Raw genomic sequence first — 12,511 nt, 5'->3', positions numbered from 1 at the left:
GCATTAAAAAGAAAAAAAAATCATGTGTGCCTTGTTGTTTCTTTTTATCACTATTATTTTTTCCTTTAAGTTAATTGCAGTTTCTTCCCCTCGTTCAAACTCCAGCTTATGGGATAGGAAGCCATCATATTTAGATCAGATCTAGCTTTTTGGCCAGACAGTTAGTCTTTTTCTTTTGAAATTACCAGTCTTCTGCCTCTGCCAGTTTGATGTACAAGTGTAACTTTAAAACTTGATTAAACCAAACCACAGCTATTTTGGGTGTATTTAGCCATTATTAACTAAAAGCAAAAGATTACATTGCTAGAAAGATTGTTAGGGCTTTTCATAGGCAAGGCCAAATGTGGCAGTTGCAGATTTACTAATTAAAATTCAAAAAAGTAAATAAACAGCAACTTTGGTTCTAAGTACTCCTAACATATAAATTTTATTATTGTAATAACTCAAAATACAAATATTGCTTTTCTAATAAAAATAATAAATAATTTATTAAAATTTTAAACATTGATAACCCAGTAGGAGTTACTGTGGTAACCCAGGAGGGCTTGCTATAAGTTATATGTTTTATAAAAATTAGCTATAAAAATTAAATAAAAATAATACCTCGGAGCAGTCCAAGAAAGCTTTTCTTTGGGTAAGGAGCTAACACATAAACTCTCTATCAGCTGAATGACAGGAGGGCCCCTGGAAACCTGGCTGGTAATCACTCAAAACCATCTCAAACTTTGGGTAACTATAATGTTTGGGGTGCTCTAGATCTGTTGCTATAGCATACATGTGTATGTGCTTACAGCCTAATAAAAAGTAGTTTTAGGTAAAAACTCTGGTTTGTACCAATCATTTATCAGACGAAGGAGCTGTGTCCCCATTCATTTATTCCTGGCACTGCCTAAAAAAAAAATACAGTTAAGTTACCACTGCTTTGGGTTTCATAAAACCATGGGTAACAGATTTGGTGAGCCAGCCAAGAGTGGTGGAGAGGAGGGGACAATTGGTACAAGTGCTTTGTGGCAATAGAGGAGGATGGTGGAGCGGGATAGCAACCTGTAAGTTCCCCATATCATAGACCATGAGTCAGTTATGAATACATTCTGTTACTGGGACTCAGGGCCCAGGCTGATAGCCTGGTTAAGAAAAAAAATGTCTGAAGGAAAGGAAATATCTGAAAAGATGGAAATGGACTTGGGTAACAGGTTGACAGGTTTTGTACAGGAATATGATAATGGACCCTGGAAGCCTGAAGCCTTCACTGGCCCTGGGGCATTCCTGCAGCTCTGTAAGCAAATGGTAGCAATAATAAATGAATAAATAAATACAATAAGTTAATTAATCAGTGAAAGACAAAAATAAAAACCTTAAAAAAATAAAATAAAGAAATAATTCGCCTAAAAGCAAAATCAAACACTCTTTGGGCTACCAGCCTAATTCAGGCACCTTAAATAGTGGCACTGCAAAATCAAGTGTGTAACTATAAAAAAAAGTAAAATCTAAAACAACAAGTCTGTAAATAAACAAGCAGACAAAAAACAAACAAACAAACAACAACAAAAGCGAGGCAGCAGTTAAAGCCTTACCAAAGAAATCTCGGAATAAAACTCAGGCAACTCACAGGGAACGGAAGAGACAAAGTTGTGGTTTCAGAGCCATGTTGGGAGAGCAGAATGAAACAGTGGCTGCAAGCAGAGAAAGTAGCTGGGGGAGGGAGCTGTGTCAAAGCAGGACGCTGACTTGTGTCCTTCGTATTATAATTATAAGAGGGATAATCCCCATGAATTTCCTTTTCCCTTGGGCTCTCCAGGCCACCTCCAATATGGTCCCTTGCTTGAAACACTGGAAGAGTTGCAGAAGCCCCCACCCATAGCCCCAATAGTAAATACCATGGTAAAAAAGATTGGTCTCCAAGGGAGTAACCAAGGAGTGGAAGAATGTGTAAAGGTCAGGGCCTTCTCCCCTGAAGAGGTCAGAGCTGCAGTAGGAGTGCGCTGAAAAATATTCAATCAGCAATAGTTTTATGTCACTCAGTAGCCTAGTGTGTTATACGTTATTGCTGGACAGTTCCAGATCAATGTGTCACTGGTATGGAGCAAAAGTAGCACACATTGCATTTTAAAAGAGATGGGGGGGGACGACAGGGAGGGGAGAAATTGTGATACATGACCCAGCAGTTGATGAGGGATGATGATGATGAGCCAAGAAGATAACCTTAAACCTTAAAAAAATGTTTGTTTCTACAAATGGGTGAAAGTTCTTATTTTTAACCAACTAGTTGATCTGTTCCCTGTAAACCCCTTTTGAAAACTAGGCTGCTACTGAGTCAGGCTACATGGGAAAACAAAGTATGAAGCCAGATGCTCCGTGTTAGTAATAAAGGGGTGATCCTGGTCACTACTAAAATCAGCTAGTGAGACAAACCTTCCTTTCAAGCGTGTTATACTTCCAAAGCAATATAGTCTTCTGATTTAGACCAGCCTCAACAAACATGTTGGGGTGTAGAGATGTGCATTTTGCTTGTAATGTGCCTGGTCACAACTGATTGGGGAAGAACTGCCTAATTACAACTAGTTTGGAATAGCTTTCTGAATGAATGCAGAGGGTCAGTCTGATAGCCAGCGGGCCTAATGGTCAGGCAGTGCTCCACAGTTCTTTCCAGCCCGATTGCTCTGGAGGGGACTCTGTCCAAATTATATGCAGCAGGCCTGAATCCATTCCAAAGGTCTCTTCCACTTCCTTTAGGGTTCTGTCACGGGAATGGTACGGGGGAGTAAGGTAAGAGGACTCAGACCCTTTCATTCCACTGGGTCCTGACCCAGGGCCCAGAGAGGGGTTACAGTATCCAGTGACCAATCCAAATTATACTTCTCCCAGATTTGCTTCCTACAAGGCAGTGTACCTTCTGTTTGGGGTATGGTTAGAGGCTCAGGAGTATCCACTTAGTCTGTCAGTGGGAGAGTGTTCTATTCTTTGCAATCTCTTGTGGCTTTCCACTGCCCAAAGGGGAGAAGTGGGGAATCTGGATCATGGCTTCCAGAGTAGTCTTAGGAATGCTGCAACCTCTCCTCTTACAGGTCCAGGCACCAGCCTCACTTCCTGGTGCTAGCCTACTTCCCCCATGTCCCTAGCTTACCACTGTCCCTCTAAACTATCCCTCCATAGCAGCTGCTGATGAGTGCAGCCTTCCTAGCCCAATACTGCCTATGCCTTGCCCTGGTTTAGTGTGGGGGTCTATAAATAATGAGGAAACAAAGAAAACAATGACAGTGGTGTGAAAATGGTATAGGAGTTAGCTCCATGCTGTATTGCTATAATTGAATGTAAGTATGTGCAAGCTTTGTATATTGGCACTTGGATGAATTTCTCTTAGACGACAGCCTCACACTGTATGTGCTGTTACCTGGTAGCTGACCACTGTCTTGTAGTTTGGATTATTGTAAATATGTGACTGGAGTCTCCTGGCATGAAATACCAGGGAAAAAATCAAGAATAATTCAATTTATTTACAGAGCTCCTCGGTAGGAGCATGCTGAAAAGTATTCAGTCAATCGGCCATACTTATGAGTCACTCAGTAACCTACCATGTTGTACATTATTGCTGAACAGTTCCAGATCAATGTGTTACTGGTCTGGAGCAAAAGTAATACAACATTACATTTCAAAAGGGTTCAGGGAAAATACAGGGAGAGGGAAATTGTGATATATGACACAGTAGTTGATGAGGGATGATGATGATGAACCGAGAAGATAATGGATATTGGATTTTCTGGGTCTCATCACCTAGCCTATGATCAAAGAGACAACACACAGAACTAGCACTATTATGGTAGGATGGGTGGTTAAACTGAATAAAGTGTGTGGGGGGTGATGATAGATACTAGCTTTTTGTCAACTGGAAAGAAAAATATATGAGGGATCACATTTCATTTCTCATTATGGAGGACTTGAATTCTTTTTAAAAAATGATCTAACAAAGCAAAGTATCTGAACAAAGAAAAGTTCCAAGGTGCTTCTGTTAAAAGGCTCCTATTAGGCCAAGGAGAAACCCTGATCAAACTCCACAAGGTGAAGTAAAATGAAATTCACGTACATAATAACTTGAAGAGATGTGTGAAATTTCAGTCAGGTGAATTCACAGGGTACTAATGTTAGAGACCACTGGTATTTTACATCCATTAAAAAAAAATAATAGGTCCAATGAATTTACTATGTGGTGATTTGATTGCTTAAAACCACATTTGATACCAAAAAATTTCAGTTGTATTAGGGGGGTAGTAGGTAATCAAAAGCACATGAACAAGTGGGGAATTTCAGTGCTATGGTTACAGCTCTAATTGTAATGTACTTGGACTTTCTTACTTTTTTTGCACTGTATATTGTCCTCAATAGCAAGACCTCAACACTTTCATAATAATCTCTCACTGGTTCATAGCCCTTTGCAACTCAAAGGATTGTTAAGCTTTTCATAATCACATAGGTCAGCAAATACATGGCCATCTAAGACTTCAGAGCTCTCACTGTTCTGCACTCTGTGACCAACTGGAACTTCATGACAACAGGTACCATAGAAGCACTCAGAGACCACAGTTATGGGTACATTAAAGGAACTCGAACAAAATATTATGGAATAGCAGAGACAGGACACAAATCCAAAAGCACAGAGCCCTACCACTTGTAGGAATAGCCAATGGAAGTTCTCAATTTAGGGAATATGACATGCAGTTGATGCACAGTTGAGTCATTCCAATTCCTCTGGTACATGATGATAGTGTACATCAGGGTAGGCAACCTATGGCACGCGTGCCAAAGGTGGCACGTGAACTGATCTTCAGTGGCCACTGGTCATTTTAATTTAATTTTAAATGAAGCTTCTTAAACATTTTAAAAACCTTACTTACGTTACATACAACCATAGTTTAGTTATATATTATAGACTTATAGAAAGAGACTGTTGCGTGCCTGGATGCTCTGCAAGGACGAGGCCCACACGCACAGGTGAATTAATTGGCTTTAATGAAGGTTAAGTGACACACCCGCAACGGGAACTCCACGCGTTGCTGCCACTGGCTTGGGGAGTCCGACATCCGAACAGCTTGGTCAGGTGCAAAGTTCAATGCGCAAGCGCTAGCCCTTAACAATTATAGCATCATGCTAATAGCATGCAAACTAGCCTTTACATATGCAATAAGGGACTTTCCATCAGCAATGGCTGCCTCCCCTGGCCTCGGGCCAGGGACTTTCTGCAGACTTTCTGCAGTTCCTCAAAACACCAGAGCTTCCCACACAGGGCAGTTTTAACCGGTTAGAAGCAGCAGCTGCTAGCAACTTCTGTCCGCTAATAACCTCTCCTTGAGAAAGCGTAGGCCCTAGCTTAAATCGTAACAATGTCTTCCGGGGTCCCCTACATTCCTCCCCTCGTTTCTCAAGTGCCCGTAGGCGTTCCAGGGGGTGAGTGGTGTCCGCAGGGACAGGGGGGCTGCGGGCCGATAATCCCAACTCTCAGAGGCACTCGGAGGTGCCAGGGACCAGGTAGAGTCGGCATGAATTAAACCACAGCACCGACTGCCACTCAAGCGGCTGCACATACAGCACAAGCTGCACAAACCACATCCTGCATACAGACTCAAAATCCCGATAAGACCGATGCACAAGCCCTGAACAAGATGTGCTGCCCAACCACGAAGGGATGTGAGCCAGGACCACAGCCAAGAATCTCCGTCTTGCTGGCCAGTGCCTTCTGCTAAATGACGCAATTCCCGCAACTCCATCGCTATATCAGCTCCAGCATCTGTAACATTAAAGCAACACATACCAGCAAAATCCTTGCATGAATGCCCATGTCGCAATAACAAATAATCAATAGCTAAGCGATTTTGCAACATACCCTGACGTACTTCACCTAATTCTTGTGCAAGTAAAGCCACAACCGTGGAAGTCAAATTAAGAGACTTAGCTACAGTGCAGGCAAGGTGGGCAACTGCATGATAATTATGCGCTACCATGCCTGGAATACCCACTAAAGAAAACAATAAAGCTGCCGCTCTCCCCTCCGAGTAGAGGGTTACTTCGGCTTTACAACTAGAATCTAAAGGAATAGTGCTCTGTCGGCGGCGAGCATAATTTGCCTGGGGATGTTGAACCATCAGGAGGGTTACTCGGCCAATGGTGCATGGTCCCCCGTCACTATTGGCAGGAATATACGTATATGCAACCCGCCCACACAACAAAAACCACCCAGCAGGCAATTTGCAATGCCCCTTAGCAAAAGAAATCTCAATCTTATTCTGACACCTTAACTCCACATTTGTAAGATCTACTTTAGCACGTGTAGCATTCCGAAAATACACACAGGTGTCCGCTGGAGTAACATTAGCCAGGCGAAAAGGATACATGCTAGCATCACGTACGGCCTTTGCCGTGCATAACATATACAACTCTTTATATGTCATGGGCCTTGGGAAACTTGTATACTGCTCGGTTCGTAGTGCATTCGGGGTAGCACTAACACCAATAAAGCAAGTTTCCATCACTGCCCCCACAGCATGCACCTTGGGGAGACAAAAAGATGTTGCATTAATGGCTGTCTGCGCCAATATCACCCATGCGTTGGCGGGGGGGCTTGCCGCTGGGACCACCATGCTTCTCACAAGGAGCGCCGTGAAAGTCGCGAGAGCGACGCCATGCGAGGGCCATCATCCGCTTCCGGTAGTACGACAGCCCAGCCCTCTCCCGTTGCCAGGACTCCAGCTGCTCGCGGCTCTTGCTGCGGCAAGGTCCACCATACACTTTCCAGGACGTGCCATTCTGAATCACTGGAATCGCAGCTCACAAGGTCTGTGGGGGGTAAGGGGATAAGGTTACAGAGGGCCTTCCCTTGCTCCCATTGCAGTGTCCCTGCACCCTCGTTAGTACAGGAAAGCAACGCAAGAGAGCGCTCTGTGCTCAACCAGTACGGGGGGTAGAATCTAAGGCCCTTGCGTACTGGCGAAACACAAAACAGACAGGGGGGCTCACATCCCAGCTGTGCCTGGGCGGCCCAAGGGGCTATCGTTTGTTGCATTTGCAAGGTGGTGGAACAGACGGCGTAAAGGGTCACCACCCCTTGCGCTGCATCAAGAACCCCAGGGGTGTGTTTCAGGTCTACCCGCAGCTGGACCGGAATGTGAGGCGGAGTGGTGAGGCGTTGTAAGGGTGTCTGGCCTCCCCCCAAGTGCCGGTTATTTAAGAGCCAAACAGCCTGTTCCAGCACCCCCGCCCAGCCTCACAGGGTGTGGGTGGGTGTGAGACGGCGGATCTGGTCTTTCAGCAATCCATTAAGACGCTCTATAAGGCCACTTGCTGTTGGCGTATAGGGGAGGTGAAAGTGCCAGTCTAACGCCACATCGGCAGCCCAGGTCCTGACTGCTTGGGCTGTAAAATGGGTCCCCTGGTCGCTCTGCACGGTCCGGAGGGTCCCATACCGAGAGCACAGCTGCTGCAAGGCTGTCAGCGTGGTCATTGCTGCTGCGGTGGCACTTGGATGCATAAACAGCACCCCAGTATATGTATCTACTGCTGTAAAGACGTACTGCCAGCGCCGCTCGGGCGGCAGGGGGCCTATGTAGTCCACCTGCCAATCCTGACAGGGGCCCATAGCACGATGGATACGACCAGCCGGCTCTGGCAAGGCAATAGGCGCTAGCCGGGAACAAATCAGGCAGCCCGCCCGAGCCGTACGGCAGGCCGATAGGGGTAGGGCCGTGCCTTGCCGTAGGGCCGCATACTGTGTAGCCCGAGCTCCCCGGTGGCCCCCCTCCTCGTGGTACCGCTCGGCCAGTTGGACGACTTCCCCTCGGGCCAAGTCGTCCGCGGCTGCATTCCACCGAGCCTCATCGGTTTGGGCTTTGGTGTGGGCGTCGACATGCCGCACGGCCAGGGGGGCCTGTCGGGCGTAGTCGAGAAGTTGCTGCCACAGGCCAGCCCCCCACAGGGGTTGGACCGCCAATTCCCACCCTTTGGCCTCCCAAGCGGTCACCCAGGCTCGAAGGCCTTTGTACACAACCCAACTGTCCATGTAAAGGTATGCCTGGGGCGGGGACTCTGCAATTGCAAGCGTAGCTGCCCGGAGCTCCGCCCACTGACTGGAGCCAGCAGTGCCCCAGGCCATCGCCACCACATCTGCATAGGGGGCGTATGCTACCACCCTCCATTGCCGAGTACCATGAGCGGTGTATGCCGCTGATCCGTCCGTGAACCAGGCATATTCTCGGTCTTCTACAGGCAATTGATCCACGGGGGGTGCCTCTCCCACCGGGGAGGTGGGCACAGGCTCGTCCACCGGTGGCAGCTCGTCCGTAAGAAAGGGCACATGCTCAAAGGTAACCGCCCCTAGTAACACAGCATGGGGGGTGGAAATGGAGGGTCGGCCGAGCAACATGCGCTGCTGCAAATAGTGCTTCCATTTAAAGTGGGTGGCATTCTGAGTGACCTCGGTCTGAGTCTGGGCAGGGTCCTCCCTCACCCAACGCCCTAGGGGAATGGGCGTGCGGACCACCATGGGCGTAGGGCCCGTAATGTGCTCGGTGTCCTGCAACGCCCATACCACTGCCAGGATTTGTTTCTCTAAGGGCGTATAGCTGGGCTCCGCTCCCTTCAGCGCCTGGGACCAAAAGCCAATGGATTCTTTCTGTTGGCTCCCGACTGCCTGCCAGAGTCCCCAGGAGGCCACGTCTGCCACCGTAGTAACCTCCAACTCAAAGGGGACCCTCGGCTGTGGAGCATGAAGCCGGGCATGTGTAAGCAGGGTGTCTTTGCATAGCTCAAAGGCGGTCTGATGACTGCATGCCCACTGCCAGGGCGCGGCCTTGCGCACTAGTGCATGTAGAGGCCGCATCAAAAAGGCCAAGTGGGGAATGAAGGCGCACCAAAATCCCAGTAAGCCAAGGAACGCCTGTAGCTCCTTTTTGGTCTGCGGCATGGGATAGCTCTGTATTGTTTGTCATACCTTCTGGGGGATCTGGTGCTCTGGCCCCGCCCACAGGATGCCCAAGAAGACCACAGTCTGGGCCGGGCCTTGTATCTTTTTTGGGTTCGCTGCCCAGCCCCTCGCCTCCAGGCCCTCCACGGCAGCGTGCAGGGCGTCAGCCACTGCCTCGCGGGAGGGGCCAGAGATCATGACACCATCAATATAGTGATAGTGGCGGGTCTGGGGTGGCCACTGAACTTGGGCCAAATCAGCACTGACTAGCTGGTGGCATATGGTTGGGGAATGCTTCCAACCCTGCGGCAGCACACAGAAGGTGTACTGCCGCGCTTGCCAGGAGAATGCAAACTGCTCCTGGCAGCTCGGGGCGATAGCTATGGAAAAGAAGGCATTAGCCAAATCCAATACAGCATGCCATGGCTGGGCCGCGGCCGCAACATGCTCGACCAAAGTAACCATGTCGGGCACTACAGCGGTCAGCGGGGGGGTCACCTTGTTCAATTCCCGGTAGTCTACTGTCATGCGCCACGTCCCGTCAGGCTTCCGCACCGGCCAGATGGGGCTGTTATACGGACTTATTGTGGGCCAGATTATCTGGGCTTCCAACAATGCGTCAATCGTTTGGGTTATTTCCTCTTCTCTCCCCGGCAGGCGATACTGCTTTTTGGAGACTATGGCTGTTGGGAGGGGCAGCACTACTGGCTCCCAACGCGGGGCGCCCCGCAAGATCGTCAGTGTCCGCACCTCCCGCACCCGCACCGCACTTACATACTGGGGGTGACCGAATGCAAACAGGCCATACTGTGTATCCACCGAGCGACCCCGTAGGACGTTGATGCCCAGGATATATTCCCCGATGGCCGCTGCTAGGACCGTGGCTTGGAACGGGGGGGCCTTCCCCAGGGTCAAGGTGACCGCGACCTCATATGCCGGGGTCTCGGCACCTCCCAGACCCTCACCATCGCGGCCTTGCCCTGGGTCTGTGCGGAATGCAAGATTGTGACTTCGGCACCAGTATTCAGAAGGGCCAACATGTGTTGCACTCCTCCCCTCGGCCAGCGGATCCCTAAGGGTACATGGGGCGTTGGTCCCCCGCCTCCCTCCCATAGGTGGCTGCTGCCACGCACGGAGCGGAGGACCCGCCACGCCCTCAGTAGGAGCGGGGCAGCTGCCAGTCCGCAGGTGGGGCTGAGGGCTCTGCGGGCTTGCTCTGCTCCACACTCTTCTCTCCTTCAGGACCCATGCTTCACTTGGCGGCGGGCAACTGCATCCAGCGTTTATACAAGTCAACTGTCGGCTGCCCGTCGATGTCTTCTCGGGGAACTCCCGCCTGTAAAAGATCTGACCACAAGACTCTTCGCGGCACTCGTATTTCTCCCTTCTCCAGCCCCTTCCCAGCCTGTCCTTTGCTCTGCTGGCCCTTTGCGGCTCGGACGGCCTTAGGCCGAGCCCTAGCCAAGGCGGTCCCCAATTGCATGAGGGTAGCTGCTAAGTCTCCAACCCGCCCATTCACCGCCATGACTACCGCAAGGAGCGAGGGCTTCAGCTCGTCTGGAGCTGTACGAATAAAGGCGGCCTTTGTCGACTTTGACACTAGCATGTTGTCGGGCCACTCGGTGCCCCCTGTCGATACAGCCCAAGCCATCCCTAGCTGCCGCAGCGCCTGGATCCCCTCCAAGATCGTCTTCCAGGGGCTCACCAGCGCCTCCAACTCACCCACTGAGGGATAGGCCGCCCCTACGGCCTCAGCCAGCCACCTATATAGGGATGGGGACTCCGGTTGCCCCTCTGCAGGGGGACCGAGGGTGGACATCTCCTCCCGTACCTGTACATCTTGTGCCATGACCCCCAGCTGCCGCAGATCATAATACAAGAGCAGCACCGTGTTTCCAGCGTTGTCTCAGACTCGCACCAGCCAGCTCAAGACACCTTCCCTGGGCTCCTGGCGAAATGACTTCATGATCTCCTGCAACTTACTCGTCTTGTAGGTTCGCACGACCTCTGGCTGCATCTGATTACCTATGGCTTTCAGCTCCCCGACAGGACGGGCGTGAGCCACGAGGGGTTCCCGCTCACCCTCCTCCTCTTCCGAGGAGGAGGATGAGCCCTCCACTGTCCCGTCCCAGGCTTCAGGGTCCCAGAAGGGAGCAGCCGTCACAGCACGGACCTGGGCCGTGGTCACCGGCCGCCGCCCCTGCTTAAGCCGCCGCCGGTTGGCCCCCCGGGCCACTAACACCTCACATCATCTCGTCAGCTCCTGGGCACGCTCCACCTGGGAGGTGACGACAGCCTGTGCCACGGCGCGAACTTCTGCCTGAGCCACGCACTCCTGCGTTTTCCTCTCCAGGGCCCGCTGCAAGCGGAGCACCTCCTCATCCTGGGCTCGGAGGGCAGTTAGGAGGAGCCATCCTAGCTCCCCTATACCTCGCCGCTCTGCCCTGGGGCGCCGGTCCACCCGCAGTCGCTGCAGCGTCTCTGCCAGCTGGGCGGGCATGACACCGGCCGCCTGCCGAAACTCCGGCCATTCGGCAGGGGCAGTCCACCCTGCCATGATTCGCGCAACCGGTCCCCAGCGGTCTGTCTGGGGCCACCCGGGTATGCGCTGTAGGGACAGCGACAGCCTCCCTACATCCCCGACCTTCGGCGAAAACGGCATCATCCCTCAGAACACCCTGCTTGCTGTGCCAAATGTTGTGTGCCTGGATGCTCTGCAAGGACGAGGCCCACACACACAGGTGAATTAATTCGCTTTAATGAAGGTTAAGTGACACACCCGCAACGGGAACTCCACGCGTTGCTGCCACTGGCTTGGGGAGTCCAACGTCCGAACAGCTCGGTCAGGTGCGAAGTTCAATGCGCAAGCTCTAGCCCTTAGCAATTATAGCATCATGCTAATAGCATGCAAACTAGCCTTTACATATGCAGTAAGTGACTTTCCATCAGCAATGGCTGCCTCCCCTGGCCTCGGGCCAGGGACTTTCTGCAGATTTTCTGCAGTTCCTCAAAACACCAGGGCTTCCCACACAGGGCAGTTTTAACCGGTTAGAAGCAGCAGCTGCTAGCAACTTCTGTCCGCTAATAACCTCTCCTTGAGAAAGCGCAAGCCCTAGCTTAAACCGTAACAATGTCTTCCGGGGTCCCCTACAGAGACCTTCTAAAAATGTTAAAATGTATTACCAGCACACAAAACCTTAAATTAGAGTGAATAAATGAAGACTCGGCACACCGTTTCTGAAAGGCTGCCGATCCCTAGTGTATATCCAAACTAGGCAGCTGATTATAATATACATATATCCACTTCACTTGCATTCCTGGAGCACAAGGAAGTCCCACTAGTGCTTCTGTCAGTGGAGTCATGTTCAGCTAGCAGTGAGGAGGGTGCCAGTAGGGGACAATATGCACGCTACACCTCTTCTACTGGTACAGAAAGTGCAAGTGCTGAGCGTGCTAGCCCCAATACCCCAAAGCCATCATGCCTCACACCAGTGTTTTCCATAGGGAAGGGGGTGCTAGGCCTAGCCACAGGGGTGCAAACAGATTGTTATCCCAAGTCTCACC

Source organism: Gopherus flavomarginatus, chromosome 2 (assembly GCF_025201925.1).
Source record: "Gopherus flavomarginatus isolate rGopFla2 chromosome 2, rGopFla2.mat.asm, whole genome shotgun sequence".
Taxonomy (NCBI): domain Eukaryota; kingdom Metazoa; phylum Chordata; order Testudines; family Testudinidae; genus Gopherus; species Gopherus flavomarginatus.
This window is presented reverse-complemented; position numbering follows the sequence as displayed.